This window comes from Podarcis melisellensis (genome assembly GCF_964234715.1).
Source record: "Podarcis melisellensis genome assembly, chromosome: 5".
NCBI lineage: Eukaryota > Metazoa > Chordata > Lepidosauria > Squamata > Lacertidae > Podarcis > Podarcis melisellensis.
The window spans coordinates 7,104,088-7,117,588 of NC_138537.1; the positions used below are offsets into that span (position 1 = coordinate 7,104,088).

General features: G+C 48.2%; 1 long non-coding RNA gene across 1 annotated transcript; it reads left to right on the plus strand.

Moving 5' to 3' along the window:
• Nucleotides 1-1,285: 1,285 nt before the first annotated feature.
• On the plus strand, nt 1,286-7,208 carry LOC309370002. The gene is made up of 2 exons (XR_014168337.1): nt 1,286-2,566; nt 6,701-7,208. It is a non-coding gene; the product is annotated as an uncharacterized lncRNA (long non-coding RNA).
• Nucleotides 7,209-13,501: the final 6,293 nt, after the last annotated feature.

Genomic DNA, 13,501 nt, shown 5'->3' on the forward strand with positions numbered 1-13,501 from the left:
TCACATAAATTTATTTCTATAACCAAAACTTTTGGTGTGATTTCTTAAACTACAGCTCAATGCCATTCTGTTGCTCAGTTGGTTCTTCCTTCACTATCCAACTTCCTAAGTATCTGAAAATAGATTGACCACCCAATCTGGAATTTCCAATGAAAGAAGATCCGCAAGTTGCTCAGGCAAATCCAAATGGACACAAAATAACCTCACAGAACAGCTCAGACAGGCTCAGAAATTGGTATAGCTTGCAAGGGCCTAGATCATGTCCTCCATCATTTCAAGAGGCCAAACTGGGACACCAGCCCCCACATCCTGATGATCCCATTGCTTGTCCACTTGCCTACTCCCCCTGCTACCTTTGTCCACTGGCCTCCTCCTCCTCTTTTGTCTCTACCTCTATTTCTGTGGCACTGGGTGATACTGTGCTGGCTGGCACAGCCTAGGGGAAGGCATGGCCTCCTCCTCCTCCTTTGCCAGCACTGCAGACGTACTTCTGGAAGCCAGCTTCTGGAAGTGCCATGATGGAAGGAGGAAGAAGAGTGGTGGGGGTAAGGAAAGGAAAGGTTTCCCCCCATTTTTTGGTTCTGTGCTCTGGTGTGAGCAGAAATAAAAAAAATTAAGGTCTTATATATAATAAATGTTCATAAATGTACCAACCAAGCGCATACATAGATGTGTGGACCACACGTCTGGAGCAGCACAGGAGGACCGCCCTGAAACCATTCTAACTCCCAAACTGACCAAATGTTTTCTCTGCAAGGAGGGGTGGGGGAGCCTTCCCATTGTCTCAGGAATTGGGTAATCACCATCTCAAAGGAATGGGCAGATTACCAGGAAAGGCAATCACATAAGGCATTGTCAGATAACCTGGCACCCAGGAAAAATAACAACATTCAAATTTCTGTTGTAGACCATCTTTTCTGTGATGTATGTATGATGTTTGTGGGGGGTGGGCTTGGGTTACACCCCTTCTGTGATGTATGTATGATGTATGGAAGGATGGTCTTGAGCTCCAGGGCAGGGAATTTAAAATGTCTATATAAGGGCAGATACACCTTGGTTCTGGGTCCTCCTCCTTCTCCTGCGTGTGAGGGGAGACCCTGTTGCAACAGTTCAATAAAGATCAGGCTTAATAGCTGTTTTGCTTCTCAATATTCTCTGGTTGGCCTCTGTTATTTTCTCTGACCAATGGAGAACCTACAAAGGACTCTATAAGGTCTCTTGTGTCCCCCATAAGGGAATTAGGACAGGTTTTTGTTTATTACAGAGCCAACTGACTTGTGCCACAGCATGAAACCAAAAATACTCACCTTTTGGTCCCACCAGAGTATGGGAGCCAAAACTGAACATCCCAGATTGGTATCAGAAGCTGGGGTGGCTTCTGTCAATCCGAGATGTCCCATTTAAACCTTGACACTTGGAGAGTAAGCTATATTGTGCTTGAATAGAGTTGACTTTGAAATAAACATAGAGGTGACACGTTTGGCCTCATTTCCTTGCAACTGCAAATTCAATGCACTGAACTTTGCAAATAGTTCCAATAATAAGCAATGTCATGCCTAATGACATTTGAGTTCATCAATGAGCAAAGCATTGTGTGTAGGAGTGCAAATATCCGGAGATGTAGTGATCAGGTGGGATTGCTATGAGGAATTATAACAAGTATAGAGTAAGCCATCTGTGTCAGCAATGAAAGCATTGCATTGACTGGGTTTAAACTATTTTGATACGATTCTTGATCAATCCACACCTCTACATCTCTGGCCATTTTCTCTACTGCCCATTTCTCTCTCTTCACAAGTCACGTACATAGCCCAGTTGCTTCGCCAGGCAGGATCCTGGGTCATCAAAGACAGTGGGCGAGTTTCTTTGATGTAGGATGTTAATCTTAGGGCCAGGTAAACAGATCTCACATAAAGGTGATAATGATCGCTGTTCTCCTGGCCATCCTTCTTATCATGTATATTGCTTGTTTATCTTGTCCAGGATTGCCAAATGCTCTTCTTTGTAGTTCTGTTCTTTGTTTACCCTGTACTTAATTAGTTATGGTGCTTTAATTTTCTCCCCATGTGGGTTTGTTGAAATGCTCAGAAGAAATCTGATTGGTTCTTTGTAAAAAACACACTCTGTAAAAATTCTTTTGTGAATAAAACGACCTGGGCTGGGTGGGTGGGTGGGGAACGGACAGGCACAGAGAGACACGATTATACACACCCTTCCCAGAGTCTTGCTGGTTCAAGTCTCTGTGTGTATTCTTATTAATCAGAGTTCAATCCTTCCTTTACTTTGGGAACGCCTCAAGTGGTGCCCCGTGTGAGGGAAAGCTAAAAAGAAACGTGTGAGGCTAACCTAAAAGAGAACTGTGTGAGGCTTGTAAGAAAACCTCCGCATTTGAGGCACAGCAAAAGGCAACCTCAGCAAAAGGAAACCCCCAGGATTGAACTCCCCTCAGAGCTTGCAACTTGCTATCCCTCGGTTGCGGTGGATCATCTCCTGCAAAATGATTCCCGGACTTAGGATCTCATTCGCTCGGAATGAGCCCCAAAGATGTGCATCTATTACCCTTCAGGTGAGATCATGGGAAGCAAGCTTTCACATAGGCAGGAAAAGCATAGGAATAATTTGGGGTTTTTTTGCTAGCCCAGGCAGGGCATGACAAGCATTTAGCACCCCTAGTAGAAAATTTGTTGTTAGAGATTGCTAGACTGTACCCCTGGTTTCTAGAGGTGGGCACATATGTCATTAAGAAATGGAATAAGCTGGGAGATGCACTCCATAGATATCCTGAGGCATCTGTACAAATCTTGCACACCTGGCATTTGTGTAGAGACACAGTTGGAAAGCTCTCTAACACTTTGCTCCAACCACCAGTTGCCTCTATGAATGCTCCCTAGCTGCCTTTAAAAATACCATAATACCATAAAAATACCATAATATTGTTCCCCCCATCTCAGCCTCTAGATTTGCAGCCTCTCTCCTCAGAGGTCATGCCAAAGGTAATTCCATTGGCACCTTCCTTTGCCAAAAATTTGCCTGGGTCGAATGTAAATTCCATGCCACCTTCGGTGGACCAGTGCCCACAAGGGGCTCAGACCACAGTGCAAAAATTGGCTATTCCAAATATGGCAGAAGGAAGCAGTGAGGAAAAAACAGCTGACACCTCACCATTATTGTCAGTCTGTCCTGTTGTTCAGAATGCACAGGAACAGAGAGCCCATGAATCATTGCCCTTCACAGTTTTTAGAAAATTGAAGCAAAGTGTGACAGAAAATGGCTTGCATGTCATTCTTGATGGCCTAAGAGCAGCCAGTATTTTAATTCCAAACCTTGAGGCCTCTGAAGTTTCAATGAAACATTGGCTTATGAAAATGCAAATGCTGATTGCAAGACTGCTCTTAAAGTGATATACCAGAAGCCAGAAACAGATATTGCTCAAATGAGTAAGCCTTGCCAGAATATTGACACCGAGACTCACAAATCCGCCCTCCTAGCAGCAGTTTTGTCTCCTTCAGTGCATCCTGCTAAAGACAGGCAATGCCAGGACAGGTGGCCTTCCAGCCTGGGTTTGAATGGGAGAACAAAGACTGTTGTGCCGGCTGATTGTCAGGATTTTACTGAAGCTAAATCAGCAGAGCCAGCTATCTCTTCTAACACAGTTGCTTTTAACACACAGTCTCCTGTGACAAATCTGCGCCATGCCACTAAGGGCAGTGCTGGTTTGAATCTAATGACAGCAGAACTTGCTACTTTTCAGTTCCAGTTCCCTATGGTGGTTTATAAAATAAAGACATAGCATACAGGTCTGATTCCACCTCAGACAGTGAGACTCATTCTTAATCACTTGTTGCAGACTGTTTCTTCTCCTTTCCTCCCTTGTTGGGTTGAAATAAACGACAGACGAATGACAAGTGTCATATGGGAGGCATCTCTCGAGCATGTCTCGGGGAGTCCCTTTTATTGAATATTACAGCATTGCCACATATGTGCTTGTTGCTGATTGGTTAACACAAATACAATGCAAAGGTTGCATATAGGCATTAATCATCAATAGATTAAAGGTTGGGAAAGGGAACACAGAATTGGACAGGTATGAAAACCTCCTTATTAAACTATTACTAGTGATTGATATAGCAAAACTTAAAAGAACATAACTACCGTATTTTTCGCACCATAGGAGGCACTTTTTCCCTCCTAAAAAACAAGGGAAAATGTGTGTGCGTCCTATGGAGCAAATGCAGGCTTTCGCTGAAGCCTGGAGAGTGAGAGGGGTCGGTGCGCACCGACCGCTCTCGCTCTCCAGGCTTCAGGAAGCTATCCGCTAGCCGTGGGAGACCCAGCTCTCCCACGGCTAGCGGAGCGCTGCATTAATCCCGAAGCTTGGGGCGTGCGGAGCTCAGCGCGCCCCAAGCTTCTGGGTGGCGGCAAGGTCTCCGCTAGCTGTCTAGACCTTGCCGGCACCCAGAAGCTTGGGGCGCGCTGAGCTCCGCACGCCCCAGGCTTCGGGATTAGCGCTCCGCTAGCCGTGTCTAGGCTGCGGATAGCAGCCTGCTTCCCGGAGCATCGGGCACCCTGAAAGCAGAGCGCCCGGTGCTTCGGGAACACATCCGCAGCCTAGGCAGCCCTGCGGGAGGTCCCGCAGGGATGTCTAGGCTGCGGATAGCAGCCTGCTTCCCGGAGTGTTGGGCGCCCTGAAAGCAGAGCGCCCGGCGCTTCGGGAACACATCCGCAGCATGGGGAACCTTGCAGGAGTTCCCCGCAGGGCTCCCCACGCTGCGGATAGCAGCCTACCGCCCGGCACGAGGTGCGCCCTGCAGCAGAGCGCCCCTTGCGCCGGGCAGACATCCGAAGAGTGGGGAACCCTGCACGAGTTCCCCGCAGGGCTCCCCACACTGCGGATAGCAGCCTGCCGCCTGGCACGAGGGGCACCCTGAAGCAGAGCGCCCCTCGCGCCGGGCACACATCCGCAGCGTGCGGAGCCCTGCAGGAGTTCCCCGCAGGGCTCCCCACGCTGCGGATAGCAGCCTGTTTCCCGGAGCGTCGGGCGCCCTGAAAGCAGAGCGCCCGGCGCTTCGGGAACACATCCGCAGCGTGGGGAGCCTTGCAGGAGTTCCCCGCAGGGCTCCCCACGCTGCAGATAGCAGCCTGCTGCCTGGCGGGTGGGGCACCCTGAAGCAGAGCGCCCCTCGCGCCAGGCAGACATCCGCAGAGTGGGGAGCCCTGCAGGAGTTCCCCACAGGGCTCCCCACGCTGCGGATAGCAGCCTGCTGCCTGGCGGGTGGGGCCCGCTGAAGCAGAGCACCCCGCGCGCCAGGCAGACATCAGCCAGCCCCACAAGCTCGGGGGAAAGCAGGCAGGCGCAGTGCCACTATCCCGCTGTTCCTCGACCTGGTTCGGTTTCCCTGACCTGCTTTTGGGGGGGGGGAAATAAAGGGAATTTTTTCCCCCTTTATTTCCCCCCCAAAAAACTAGGTGCGTCCTATGGTCCGGTGCGTCCAATCGTGCGAAAAATACAGTATTGCATTCTGTAGATGTGGTCAACCATGCATTAAGAACAGGTCAGGGTATGATGTTTCATGAACTCAATGTGAACTAAACATTCTAGGGTGGGTGAGGAAGGAATGCTTCAGCTTAGAGCGGTTTGCCAGAGTCATGTGCAGAAGCAAAACTTCCCATCACTCCCTGAACTTAAAATTCCTAACGAATTTACTTTACAGCAGTTGCAGAGTTTTGGAGTCACTTCATACGCGTGATTTCTCCTTAATACAATGTTTTCACCTATTTTCCTTAATACAATGTTTTCACCACAGGACTACTTTTTTCCCCAGACACTGCTGACAGAATAGTGATTTTTAGAGTGGCTACACTCTGAATTGCCTAATGCTGGATTTGATATTGCTGCTTGTTATTTGCTTTTTTTTCTAAAACAGGAGCATGAGTCCTTAATGAGTTCTTCTCTTTCCTATCTGTTTGCATTTACTGACTAACTTGGGATAGTTTATTTTAACCCTCCTAAAGATTCATGCCTAGTTTTAATTCAACAGGTACCCTGAAAATTGGTTTTTGACCAAAAACAGGTTCCTATTCAACACCTCTAGAGTGTTTTAATGTATAAGGATTCTGAAAATAACTGGCATTTTTTTTGCAGCTAATCAGGAAACTGACAGAGACCAGCCTACATTTACACTGCATTTTGTGATTTTGTGTGAAGTGGGATATCTTTTTATCACATTTGGCTAATTTCTATCTTTCTCCTATGCTAGATTTTAATCTACTCTCTTTGTTCTTGACATGCCTTTCTATGCTGCTCACATTTTGCTCCCATACAGAATTCCAGGATATAATTTCAGAAGGTAGTCAACATGCTGATTCCATTCTGAAATCATTCTGTCCATTATTTTCTAATCCAATTGAAAGCCATGCATTTTTACACCAGGGAGCTAAACAGCTGATTTTAAACTATTTTTCCATTCCTTTGACACAAGCTAAGGATATTGTTGATGGATGTCCTTCCTGTGCTTTAACTCCTGTTCTCTTTACCTTAAATCAACTAACTGTTTCCTTTCCTAATAATTTTTCTCCTATGGAATAGCATTGTAGGAAAGAGATATCTCAGGGACGACCTTTGGAACGACCTCTAGTGACGTACCAGCAGATCCCCAACCCGCAATGAGAGGGACCTGTTCCTTTAATTACCCAGGGGCAGGATGCCCTACTGTTCTTGCTTCCTCAGGTCCTGTGTGGATTCCAGGTCGCTGTATCCATCCCTATAGGCCAAGACATGCACTTGCACCAAGGCCTGCAGAATCCCATTCCAGACTTTGCAAAGACCATGACCCTGACTCCACATCTACAGGCTCAGCATCCCTGTGCGGAAGTTCGTTGCACCCATCCTCATCCTTGAAAGGCTGAGGGATGCCCGAAGGTGACAAGGGGAATGCTGAAGACCTTGGACTCTGATGCCAGGACACGATTTTAGCATTCTGATGTTCCAGAAGCGCCAGAGACTTTTTTAGTAGCTTTAATTACTCAGCTACATATGAACTATGCTGATTTTTACATGTATATTATTTGTTTTCTTGATACCTAGTACTCAATGTATCTATCTTCCCCCTGACACTTCTTCTAGTCATAGCTATAATATGTGGATGCGTTTAGCTGAAGTTACTAATGTCTCTCATTTTTGTTTGAGTGAAACATATGATATGCACACTGCCTTAGGAAATTGTATGATTCCTGTTTGTACACAGCTTTCATATGGCACATGCCACACACACAGGAAAGTGGTTTTCTAAATGGATATCTGAAGGTATCATTGGTTATACCAACCTCCATGACTGGGGAACAGTGACACAAAAGTTACCCCTCAATGCAATCTCATTATACATACCTAGAGTTGCAGCACCATCAGACACCTCTTGTGCTCGGATTGTGAATTGCAGTAAGAAAGCAACTCGCTGTCTGGACACAGGAAGGTCAACTTGGAATTGTTCACGTGTTCAGCAGATTACTTTTAATTATGCTCATGTGCGCTTACCAGATGGCTTTTTCATGTGTAATCAAAGAAGTTATAACTACATTCCCACAAATTTATCTGATGATCAATGCTGCCTCAACAGACTGACATGGCTCCTGCCAAGTTGCTCAGTTTTAGAAAAGAATAGGCAGAGGATATTACGCATTCTTTAGGAATGTCTACTAGACATCTTTCTGTGATATAAGAACACATAAATGAACTTGAAGAGAACACAGCACCCCTGCTACCTTAACCTCTACTATCTTAAACTCTTCTTACAAAAAAAAAACAACAAAAAATTAAAAAATGAAGTTAAAAAAATAAAAAAGTGAGATATAGGAGTGCAAATATCCGGAGATGTAGTGATCAGGTGGGATTGCTATGTGTGGTGTAGTGGTTAAGAGCGGTAGTCTCGTAATCTGGGGAACCGGGTTCACGTCTCCACTCCTCCACATGCAGCTGCTGGGTGACCTTGGGCCAGTCACACTTCTCTAAAGTCTCTCAGCCCCACTCACCTCACAGAGTGTTTGTTGTGGGGGAGGAAGGGAAAGGAGAATGTTAGCCGCTTTGAGACTCCTTAGGGTAGTGATAAAGTGGGATATCAAATCCAAACTCTTCTTCTTCTTCTTCTATGAGGAATTATAACAAGTATAGAGTAAGCTATCTGTGTCAGCAATGAAAGCATTGCGTTGACTGGGTTTAAACTATTTTGATATGATTCTTGATCAATCCACACCTCTACATCTCTGGCCATTTTCTCCACTGCCCATTTCTCTTTCTTCACAAGTCACGTACACAGCCTAGTTTGCTTCGCCAGGCAGGATCCTGGGTCATCAAAGGCAGTGGGCGAGTTTCTTTGACGTAGGATGTTAATCTTAGGGCCAGGTAAACAGATCTCAGATAAAGGTGATAATGATCGCTGTCCTCCTGGCCATCCTCCTTATCATGTATATTGCTTGTTTATCACCTCCAGGGTTGCCAAATGCTCTTCTTTGTAGTTCTGTGATGGCCTGGGAATCCGATTCAGAGGCTGAACCGGAGGAATCCCAGCCTGCACAGGAGTCCCCGTCTCCAGGGCCAGCTGAACTGGGGCAGGGCCTTGATTCTGAAGTGCCTGCACCTGTGCCAGATCCTCAGGAGCAGGCACCAGGTGAGTCCACTCTGGCTCCAGAGGTGGTTGAGGACTCAGTGCCTACAGGTGAGTCTCCCCCTGGGCCCAGTAACCCTTCGGCCTCTCCTGAACTGCAGAGGCTCAGGGCAGAGAGGCGAAGGGAACTGGTTTCTCCCAGGAGGAGTGCTCGCCTTAAGGCCAGGAGAGGCAGGTCTCCTGGGGGCCGGGACCGCCCCTGGCCTCAGAGAAGATAAAGGCCAGTCAGCCTGGTCCCAGGTTGCGGGAGCAACGTCATTGTTGAGTACCTGTTCCTGCCCGGACCCAGACTTGACCCTCCAGTGTTCCTGTCCCCGCCCGGCTTCCGGCTTCGGACCTCGCCCCGCTCCTTGTGAACTGTTTCCAGGCTAGTGACCCAGGGCCGGACTTTGACTACGCCAACGGTAACCTTCCCCCCGGGGCCAGCACAGTTTGCTCCCGCCACATCCGCACTCCCCCTTCGTTGGGGTGCGTTCGGGAAAAGCCGGAAGCCATGGCCGACCAGGCCGCTGCGCTGGTGGCATTGGCCCAGGAGAACCAGGCCTTGACTCACACCGTGCAGCAGCTCAGCGATGCGCTTACGGCACTTCAGCAGCGGTTGGACGCCCTACCGGCTCCTGTGGCTGACGCCCCAGCTCCAGGCAAGTACCCAGTGGCCTTGCCAGAGAAATTTGATGGGGCCCCGGCCAGCTTTCCCATGTTCCTCCCCCAGGCCAAGTTGTATATTCAGGGGTGAGCCTGGAACTTCCCTGACGACCGCACCAAGGTGCACTTTTTGATCAGTTTGTTAAAGGACCAGGCAGCCAAGTGGGCACTGCCGCTGCTCAGGCAAGACTCCCCCTTGCTGACAGACTATATGGGGGTTTGCAACCATTTGGAGGCTGCATTCAGCAACCCCCAGAAGGAGAGTCAAGCCAACTGGGCAATTAGGCGTTTGAAACAGGGCAAGTCAACTGCGGCCGCCTACACCATGGAATTTCGGCTGTTGGCGCAAGACTTGTCTTGGAATGACTCTGCACTTCGGGACCAGTATCTTGAGGGACTGTCGGACGAGATACTGGACCAGTTGGCCATGATGGATCGTCCCACCACGCTGGACACTCTTATTCAGTGGAGCTTGCAGATAGACGATCGGTTGGAGGACCGTCGCCACCCCGGCTCCTGGCTCCAGTCCTTCCCAGCAGGTCCACGCCCACAGCCGAGTTGCCAAACGAGCCAACGCAGCTCGGGGCTGCACGACCTCGCCTCTCCCCCTCAGAGAAGACGCGGCGTCGGGAGGGGAACCTGTGTCTTTACTGCGGTGGGAGTGGACATTACACCCGATCCTGTCCCGAGAAGATGCTAGTCGCAGGAAAACCGCCAACCTCGGTAGCCGAAGGCCCTAGCAACCTGGGGTCCCAAACCATGCAAGAGGGGCCCTCACCAGTGGAATTGCGACATCTCATGGTTCCGGTGCGTCTCTACCGTAGATTCGGGGGGCAACCCGCTCCTATATGGACGCTGCCTTTGCCGCTCATCATCAGGTGCCACTTCAGAACAAGCCAGAACGGGTACAGGTGGAGGCAACTGATGGACGGCTCCTGCGTTCGGGTGCCGTCACTCGGGAGACCCAGCCCTTGGTCCTGTGTCTCCAGCAGCACCGGGAGGTGCGAACTTTGGACATTGCCTCCATGCCCCGGTTCCCCCTGGTGCTCAGGATGGACTGGCTGGAGGCTCACAATGTTCAGATTGACTGGGTCAAACGGACTGTGCACTTCCCAGACCCATGTCCCCATGCTCGGTCCGAGATGCTAGCAGCTGCACCCACTGAGGAGGCTGCATCCACACTCCCCGCCGAGTACCAGGACTACCAAGACGTGTTCGAGGAACGGGGGGCAGACCAGCTGCCACCGTATCGGTCTGCGCAAGAACCTGGAACGTGGTTTCATTAGGCCTTCTACCTCGCCCACCGCTGCGCCAGTGCTCTTCGTTAAGAAGAAATGTGGGGAGCTTCGCCTTTGCCATGATTACCGGGCCCTGAACAAAATGACCATCCCAGACCGGTATCACTTGCCCCTTATTTTGGAGTTGCTGGAGCGGGTGCAAGGGGCGCAGGTGTTCACAAAGCTAGATCTCCGGGGCGGCTACAATTTAATTCGGATCTGAGCCGGGGATGAAGAAGAAGAAGAAGAGTTTGGATTTGATATCCCGCCTTTCACTCCCTTTAAGGAGTCTCAAAGCGGCTAACATTCTCCTTTCCCTTCCTCCCCCACAACAAACACTCTGTGAGGTGAGTGGGGCTGAGAGACTTCACAGAAGTGTGACTGGCCCAAGGTCACCCAGCAGCTGCATGTGGAGGAGCGGAGACGCGAACCCGGTTCCCCAGATTAGAGACTACCGCTCTTAACCACTACACCACACTGGCTGAGTGGAAGACAGCATTCGGGACCCGGTACGGGCAGTTCGAATACCTGGTTATGCCCTTCGGATAGTGCAACGCGCCCGCTGTGTTCCAACGGTACATCAACCACGTGTTCCAGGACTTGCTAGACAAGTACGTGGTGGTGTACTTGGATGACATTCTGGTTTTCTCCCGTGACCCGGCTCGCCACGAGGGTCATGTCCAGATCGTGCTGCAGCACTTGCGGGAGCACCGCCTGTATGCGAAGCTCAGCAAGTGCGAGTTCCATCAGCGGTCAGTGGACTTCCTTGGTCACTGACTCTCCAGATGGGGTGCAGATGGATCCTGGGAAGGTGGCAGCGGTTCAGAAATGGGCGGCACCTCGGAACTGTTTCCAGGCTAGTGACCCAGGACCGGACTTTGACTACGCCAACAGTAACCTTCCCCCCGGGGCCAGCACAAGTTCTGTTCTTTGTTTACCCTGTGCTTAATTAGTTATGGTGGTTTAACTTTCTCCCCATGTGGGTTTGTTGAAATGCTCAGAAGAAATCTGATTGGTTCTTTTGAACTCTGTAAAAATTCTTTTGCGAATAAAATGACCTGGGCCAGGGGGGGGGACGGACAGGCACAGAGAGACATGATTATATGCACCCTTCCCAGAGGCTTGCTGGTTCAAGCCTCTGTGTGTATTCTTATTAATCAGAATTCAATCCTTCCTTTACTTTGGGAACGCCTCAATTGTGTCTTCAAAAAACTCCATAACATAAAGGAAAGAAGGTAAGAATTAAAACACCAGAAGACCACCAGAAGTTCCTACACGACAACGAGGAGGACCTCCAAAAGAGAGCCGCAGATTCCTGGCCTCCACCACCGGGATTACCACCAGGATCCATACCATCTGGAGGCGGCCCGGCACCACAGCTTCCGGAAAAGGACGACAAATTAGATACCCAACTGTGATACCCAAGAAGTAGACCGGGATGTCTCTACAGCTTCTTAGTTGGAATATAAATGGCGGGAATTCTCCAGAAAAACGCAGAAAAGTATTTCATATTTTGAAAAAAGAACAATTGGACATTATTTGCCTGCAAGAAACACATGTGACAAGACTCCATAGAAAAGTGTTAATCAATAAAAGGTTAGGCCAAGAATTTATTTCATCGGATAAAGTTAAGAAAAGAGGAGTGGTGATTTATGCAAAGGAGAACTTGTCCCCAAAATTTGTATTTAAAGACGAACAGGGCAGAATTTTGGCAATTGAAATCCAGACACAAGGAGAAAAGTTTTTAATTCTAGGAATCTACGCCCCAAATGATGGAAAATCGGAATTTTTTAAGAAGCTGCACGAGATTATGCTGGACTATTTGGACTATAACAACATTATCATGTTGGGAGATATGAACGGTGTCGCCTCAGTGAATATGGATAAGTCACAAAGTGCTAATATAACGAAAGATGGCAGACTACCAAAAACCTTTTTTGAAATGACTGACAATTTGGATTTGATCGACATATGGAGGACCAAGAACCCTCTAGGGAAAGAAGGAACTTTCTTTTCTGAGGCCCATATGACATGGACGCGAATCGACCAAATATGGATAACTAGAGGGCTGGCACCTAAGACCAGAAAAGTGGAAATCTGCCCAAAAACCTGCTCCGACCACAACGCCTTGAGAATGGAATTGAGACTAAATACAACCGGATCGTTCAGATGGAGAATGAATGACGCCTTGTTAAGAGATCAGGAGATTGTTAAGAAGGCCCAAAAAGTTTTAAAGGACTATTTTGAAATAAACTTAAAGACAAATGTGGAAAAAAGAATAATCTGGGACGCAAGCAAAGCAGTGATAAGAGGGTTTCTAATACAACAGAACACGATTAAAAAAAGACTCTGGAATGAAAAGAAGGAGAAGATCTTGGAGAAAATAAGAGAAGGAGAGAGAAAACTGAGATCCAGGCCTAAATCAAAGGAAGTATTGAGAGAAGTGAAGTTTTTCCAGGCACAATATTCGAAACTGATAAATCAAGAGGTGGAATGGAAAATTAAACAAATGAAACAAAGATCCTTTGAATCTGCTAACAAATGTGGAAAATTGTTGGCTTGGCAGTTGAAAAAGAGACAAAAACTTAACACAGTTACAAATCTAGAGATTGAAGGGAGAATGGTTCAGAAACCCGACGAAATTAGAAAGTCCTTCCAGAGATATTTCAAAGAACTCTATTCTCAAAGGCCACAAAAAAGCTCAGAGGTGGACCAATTTGTTATAACTAATGGATTACAAAAAATACCCCAGGAAATGAGAGCAACCCTGAACTGTAATATCACAACCCAAGAAATTGAATGCGCCATTCAGAACCTTCAACTGGGCAAATCTCCGGGACCTGATGGGCTTACTTCCAAATATTATAAGGTACTGAAGGACTCACTGACACAACCATTGCTGGAAGTTTGCAACCAGATTAT